Here is a 7,342-nt window from a genome sequence, read left to right as displayed (position 1 = left end):
GGGGCCATTCTGCCAATCCTGCCACCTTGTGTGCTTCGGGACGCAGTGGTCTCCAGTGAGCCTATATCTCAGTGTCTGCCTGGAAACGTAGCCGCACTGGATGCTCGCCCCCTCTACGGAGGGTCTCACAGCAATCAATTTGGCTGTTCCCTGCCGGTTCGCCGCTTCAGGGCACCAAATTGGTTGCTTGAGTAATACCAGAGACCAGTCTTGAGAGGCTGGGTTCTCTTGGCCTCTGGGGCAATATGGTTAACACCTCACTATACGGTGCCCATTTCCCTTCAGTGCCATCAGGGGGCCGTTCTGCCAACCCTGCCACCTTGTGTGCTAGGGGCGCAGCGGTCTCCAGCAAGTTCTAGTTTCGGTTGTTCCCTGGCGGTCATCCACTTCAGGGCACCGAACTAGCTACTCAAGTTATGCCAGAGACCAGTCTTGATGGGCTGGTTCTCTTTGTATAAGTCTCCTGGTGATAAAATGGATCCGAGGACCATCATTATCTCCAAGAAGGCTGCGGGAGGGCAGTCCCCTCCGTGGGGAAGTGGTTTACACCTCATTACACGGTGCCCATTTTTCCCCTCGGTGCCCTCAGGGGGCCATTCTGCCAACCCTGCCACCTCGCGTGCTTCAGGGCGCAGCGGTCTCCAGTAAGCACATATCTCAGTGTCTGCCCAGAAACGTTGTGGCACTGGGATGCTTGCTCCCTCTGCGGAGGGTCTCAGAGCAAACAATTTGGCTGTTCCCTGCCGGTTTGCCGTTTCAGGGCACCAAATTGGTCGCCTGAGTAATACCAGAGACCAGTCTCGAGAGGCTGGCTCTCTTGGCCTCAGAGGGAAAGTGGTTAACACCTCCTAATACGGTGCTCATTTCCCTTCAGGGCCATCAGGGAGCCTTTCTGCCAACCCCGCCACCTTGTGTGCTTCGGGGCGCAGCGGTCTCCAGCGAGTTCTAGTTTCGGTTGTTCCCTGCCGGTCATCCGCTTCAGGGCACCGAACTGGCTACTCAGAAACTCCGGAGGCCAGTCTCGAGAGACTGGTTCCCTTAGTAGATTTTTGACAGCGTGAAAGACTGCCAATATATCTCAATGGGTCCTGCACTTGGGGGTTCCTGTCCTCAGTGGTAGGCCCTGAGCAGGCTCTGGTTATGGAACAGGAGATAAACTCTGCTGGGGAAGAGGATCTTTAAGATGGTTCATCCTCCTCATCATATTTTATCGTTCCATAAAAGGATGGGTTGTGTCCAGTTTTTGATCTGTGCGCTGATGCGATTCGGGACATAATCAGATCCGAGGACTTGGTTTGTCACGATAGATCTGTGGACGCATACTCCCATATTCCATCCTTCCTTTCGGCCTAGTCTTGTCACCCTGTGTTTCTGGCTCAAAGTGTGAGCGGATGGCGGATAGGCATTGAGATGTCATCCTTGCCGCATGAAAGTATGGGGGGTTAAGGCTGAGCGCGACGAAAAGTGTGCTTTCTCCATTTCAGAGGACCACTTTTTCAGGCGTGGTGTGGGATTAGATGACGATGCAGGCACCGGTTCGATCCACAAAGCTGTAAGCAAGTTAACTAGGCCAGTCACTCACTCTCAGACAGTTGCGAGACTGTTTGGTCTGATGGCAGCTGCGTCCAACGGGATACCTTTTGGCCTGCTGTACATAAGACCTTTGCAGTAGTGGCTCAAGACCAAGGGGTTTCCTTGAGGGGCAACCCTTTCCGCATGATTAAGTTTTACGCGCAGGTGCTTCGTACTTTGGTTTTGTGGAAGAGGTCTTGGTTGTTGTCCCAGGGTCCTGTGCTTGGGAGCTCCTTGTCGTCGCGTAACGCTTACGACAGATGCTTCCCTCACGGGCTGGGGAGCGATCATGGATGGTCGCTCAGAGTCTGTGGACGGGTTATCATTTCTCCAGGCACCTGCCTGTTGATGATGACTCAGGCTCTACATCCCTGGGCACCAGATTTAGGGAGTAGACATCCTGTCGAGACAGGGGCTGAGGCCTGGGGAATGGAGACTCCACCCTGGGGTGGTGGAGCTCATATCGAGGTGCAGACTTGGCTGAGGCTGTGTCTGTACACGGTTTCCCTGATCGTTCTACTCCCGGGAGTTCTGGAGAGCAGAGTTATGGAAGTATGGGTTTGGCCTCTGAGGAGGCCCAACTCGTAGACTCAGGTCTCTCAACTGAGGTTGTAAGACCATGCTAACTCCAGAGCTCCCTGCACAAGGAAACTGGCAGAATCATCAGCGGGATCCAGTTACTGCCCGGCTTGTAAAGTGCTGGAATTCTGCAGAATCGATTCTCTGCAGGGTTATCCCCCTCCACTCTAAGGGTTTACGTGGCGGCCTAGCTGCTTACCACGCACCTTTGGGTGGTGTCTTTGGGGAGAAACCCATTGGTGTTTCCTGTGTGGTGCGTCGGATCAGGAGTATGGCGGCTTTGGAAGCCTTTTTATAGGGGTATCCCTACAAGAGGTCTGTGATGCGGCGGGCTGGTCCTTTCCACACACGTTCTTCAGGTTTTACAACCTAGATTTGGGCTTCACCCCTGGGTCCCAGTTGCTTTGTCTTAGTTGTGCTCGCCTGTTTTCACACAAGACAGGCACTGGTCAGTATGGCTGCGTGGGTATAAACGTTCCCACAGCGTCATTCTCGACGCAACGCGAGTTCCCTTGAAAGGGAACGTCTCGGTTACGACTGTAACCTTAGTTCCCTGAAGAGGGAACGAGACGTTGCGTCGCCCTGCCATACTTCCGGCATGCCTGTGATCGACTTGCTTCGGCCTATCAGAAGCTAACATTGTTTGGTCTGGGTTTGCTTTATAGTTTCCTGGTCATGACGTCACCCACCTTCCGTCACGCCATTGGACTGATTTCATAGGTGCTTCACGACGCAATTACGCAGAGCGTTCCCACAGCGTCATTCTCGACGCAACGTCTCGTTCCCTCTTCAGGGAACTAAGGTTACAGTCGTAACCGAGACGTTTTGCTGCTGCCATTTTATTTCTACTCTTTTAACATATTTGGTTCAATTTTTATCACTTAACAGTATTAAAAAACACTGGAACAGAAAGTGCTAAATTTTACATTGAGCCTATAGCTAATGAGCCACATAAAAATGATAAATGAATGATTTAAAATGATAATTAAATGTATAAATGTTTGAAACATTAAATTGCTTTGTGATGCTGTTTAATTTTTAAATATTTTATAATAATTGCACGTTTTTCCATCTAATTACATTATTGCAATAAATGTAGTTACTAGAATATCAAACTATTCATTGTCATTATGCTGCTGTAATTATTTATCCTATTTGTGTTTCTTGTGTTATTGTTTTATCCATGTCATATTGTGAGAAATAACAGTTTTGTCTTTCAGTAGAGCAGTTTTATAGTCTTTTCTCATATATCCTGACTCAAATAATCAGTTTCTAACAGCAAACACTCAGAATAAAGTGAGATGATCTGAATGTCTTGTTGAATGAGTGTTGATAGTCTGAGGATCATCAATATTAACAGAGAAACTGCTGAAAACACTCTTTATTTCATGTCAATAGTTCCTGTTTTCACCTCATTTATTATGCTGATGTCTTCAGATCTGCTGTAAATTGACACTTAAAGCTCATTTCATTGCTGTCAACAGACTGAGGGGATTTGATGACTACAAATATGTGTTTATTTCTGTTTTTCTTACAGTTCTTTAACTACCTTTCTAGATATCTATTATTTTAATGAAGAAACAGAATAAAGTTATAATTAGAAACAAAACAGTTCTGAATTAGCATCAGTTGTTTTATGATAGATGGATATAAATGCTTAATGCATTTAGTTTAAGGGTGAAATACAAAAGGGGTTAATATAGCAAAAGAAAGAAAGAAAGAAAGAAAGAAAGAAAGAAAGAAAACAACTTGTCAGTATTTAGAACAAGAATCATTTTCTGACATTCAAACACTGTATTTAAGGATCACAGTGTAGCCCAAAATACTCTTTAATTGTCATTTTAAAACTTTATACTTTGCCACTTTCCTTCAAACCACTAGATTTCTCTCATTTGTAAGTTTTTAATCATCTAATATATAATGAAATTGAGTATGACCTCTCATTCTTTTATATACTTCATAAAGTACAGGTCAAAATAAGCTGTTGTTTAATTTTCATATTAAATATATCTGTTACACTGAATGATGGTGGAACATTAAAACATTGTTTTCAGAAAAGTAATTTGAAACATTACAATAGACACCTTGCATTTAATTGTTTTTCTATTTAAAATTGCTTTTGTACACAGTAACTGATATATTTTTGATTTTGGCAGATCAGCTCCTCCAACCAATCTTCAGTTCAGTAAATGAAGCCCCTGCCCACTGCAATTCACCCGTGAAGCTCCTTCCATGCCAATCACATCATCAATGAAGCTCCTCCCACATCACGCACATCATCAGTGAAGCTCCTCCCGCATCAGTCACATCATCAGTGAAGCTCCTCCCACAGCAGTTCATCAATAAATGCTGGAATATTCCCATCAGACGAGCATCAGAGCATCAGGAAGAGCTGAAATCTGCAAAGACTGAGTTTATTAAAGAGGACAGTGAGAACATGAGTGATCCAGAACCCTGCAGAATGAAACACACTGAAGATACTGAAGAACAAAGAGGTTGGTGTTTATTCTTCATTCATTCATGATGCTGAACAACATTCATGATAGAAAGATTCAAAGCACTTCTGCACATTTAGAGAAACAGTTAAACTATGAAATGAGAGATAATGTTCTTTTCTAACAAAAGCTCAGTAAAGGGAAGTTTGAGAAACTTTCATAATGATTGTCAACATCAGATCAAACTAAATATTTATTTCACATTATTTCAATATCTGCTTCACAGTTTTCAAGAGTGTTTCCAGAATTTAGGCATTTTCAAGTATAGTTTACAAACATAGTTATTTTTTAGGAATAAACTGTCAACGCCAAAATGTTTGAAGTAAATTAACTTTCCAGAATGGCTGACAGGGTTGTAAGTGTAACTTGAGCAAAATCTCTTCTTACAGTAACTTTGGTAACAGGGTTGATGAATGCAGTCATTCATTTGTGTAAAACTGAGACAATAGATTGAGATTATTTTCTTGTCCCATCATGCTGTAGAGAGAGCCCAGATGATGTCACTTCCTGGGTGTTTTTGAAAGGAGGAAAATCATGTCAGAAGTAACAGGGTTGAGTGAATCATGAAGGACACTGATAATAACACATCTGAATATCTTTTAAAAATATAAATAACAAATAATAACAATCTTTCAAAAATGTAAAAATGTAGAATCTACTCCACTTTACTGCAAACTTCACTTGATCTTGTGTTTCTGGTGTCCCACATTCACATGTGTATGAATGGAAGTCAGTGGAAGGAAAGTCTAGTGTGACCGGCCCTTAATAATTACACAGTTTTAGGAAAATAAATTAAATATCAGTCTAAAAGTTGATGTCAAAATATGGCTGTTAATATCACATTAGATATTTTTGTCATTGATCAAATATATTTAATAGTTCTCACAATAGAAACTCTCTATGCTCTAATGCTCTAATGTTTTAAATATAATAATTGAGTAAAGAGCACAGGACACGCCTTGCCCAAACTCTCTTTTCTCCTCGTTTATCTGTGCACCCCTCCCTCACCCCTCCCTCATCCCTCCCTCATCCCTTCCTCTCCCCCTGATTCAAGACACTGAAAGTTCACTAAGAATGTCTGTAGACCACATAAGATGTTTCTTGTCAATTTATCTTTCCACTTTCATGTTTGTAAAGGGTCTTTTTAGGACAAATGTGGGCAAATTAAAAAAAATATAGTTTCCTTAATCTGAGCGGTTCAATACTTATACTTTTCCTAAGTTTGCCAACTGAACACACACACACACACACACACACACACACACACACACAAAATGAATAGACTTGATTATACAATGTTAAATGGTTAAAAAACTCCTTAATTAGTCCTTCATGGACACAAATCGGCACCATAGGGAATGAATAGGGAATACTATACTTCAGAGCAATGTTTTCTTTATTTTCTTATTATTATTATCGATATTCAATAAATCCAACACAATGCAGATAATACACATAAATGAAGGAATGAGTCTACACAACATTCTCAATGTGGCAAACACACTGGTACTTTTGAGTTGTTTAAATTTAATGTTTTTAGAAATAAATAATTTCTCGGTTTCCTGCTATGTCTTTTCCTTATATCATGGTCATATTTGTCTGTAAGCGCATTTTTAAAGTCTCTCCCAACATTGTTATACAACAATGGTTTATAATGTTAAATGGTTCCAAATTATTATGCAAGTAAAAAACTCAATAAACTTATTTTAGTTTTTTAAGAAAATGTTTGTTTGTCCTTCTTTTTAGATAATGGTATCAACACAAAATAATTTGCCAATCGGAAACCTACAGGTTGTTCCCATAAGCAAGTCACAGTTCTCATGAATGGGAGGAAGAATCTTTCTAGGGAATACAATGTTGTGCAAAAAGGCATGAAAACAACTAATATTGTTCAGAGATTATCAAATTAACATGAGATTAATGTAGAGCACAGCAGAACTTTAAAGGCTTTATGAAAGATTTCAAAAAATTAATAGTATTAAAAGGGCATTAAAAAAGCCATGAGCAGCAAACAGGTATTAGCTGCTGGTGTCTCGAGTCTTGAGAAGCTCTTCAGGCTGGCAGTTGTGCGTTAAATCAGCCATCACTAACCACCTCACAAAGAGAAACATTTAAGTGGGTGTGAAATACATTTTCAAACAGATTGCTGTGGTGTTTTTTTGCAGCAATACACATAAATGTACTATGCACTATCCTCCTTTTTATACCAAGGAATGCCAGTTATGAACTCCACATATCTTCATGAAGTCATTTTAATCAATCAGTGACCCTAAAGGGACGTTCCATCTCACTTCCCAGTATTCCAGCCCAAATCATCACCCTCAATTCCTTGCTGACGTCGCAGTCTTGTTGGAACATGGTGCCATTCACCAACCATCCAGAAATCCATCCATTTAGACCACTTTTACAGCATTAGTCAGTGAATAAAACTATTTAAAAATAGTCTTCATGTATTTCTAAACCCACTTAATGTTTCTCTTTGTGAGGTTTGGTTATGGTGGCTGAATGCATCTTTACGCACAACTGCCAGCCTGCATAAGCTTTTGAGACTCCAGAGACACCAGCGCTTCAAATACCTGTTTCAACCTGCTTTTTATATGCCCTTTTAATACAATTAATTTTTTTGACAGGAACTTTCCTCAATAAGCCTTTATCTGACCAAGTTCTGCTGTGCTCTAAATCACTCACAAATCTTA

This window comes from Megalobrama amblycephala, linkage group LG1, assembly GCF_018812025.1.
Source record: "Megalobrama amblycephala isolate DHTTF-2021 linkage group LG1, ASM1881202v1, whole genome shotgun sequence".
Classification (NCBI taxonomy): Eukaryota; Metazoa; Chordata; class Actinopteri; order Cypriniformes; family Xenocyprididae; genus Megalobrama; species Megalobrama amblycephala.
Note: the sequence above shows the minus strand (reverse complement) of the source record.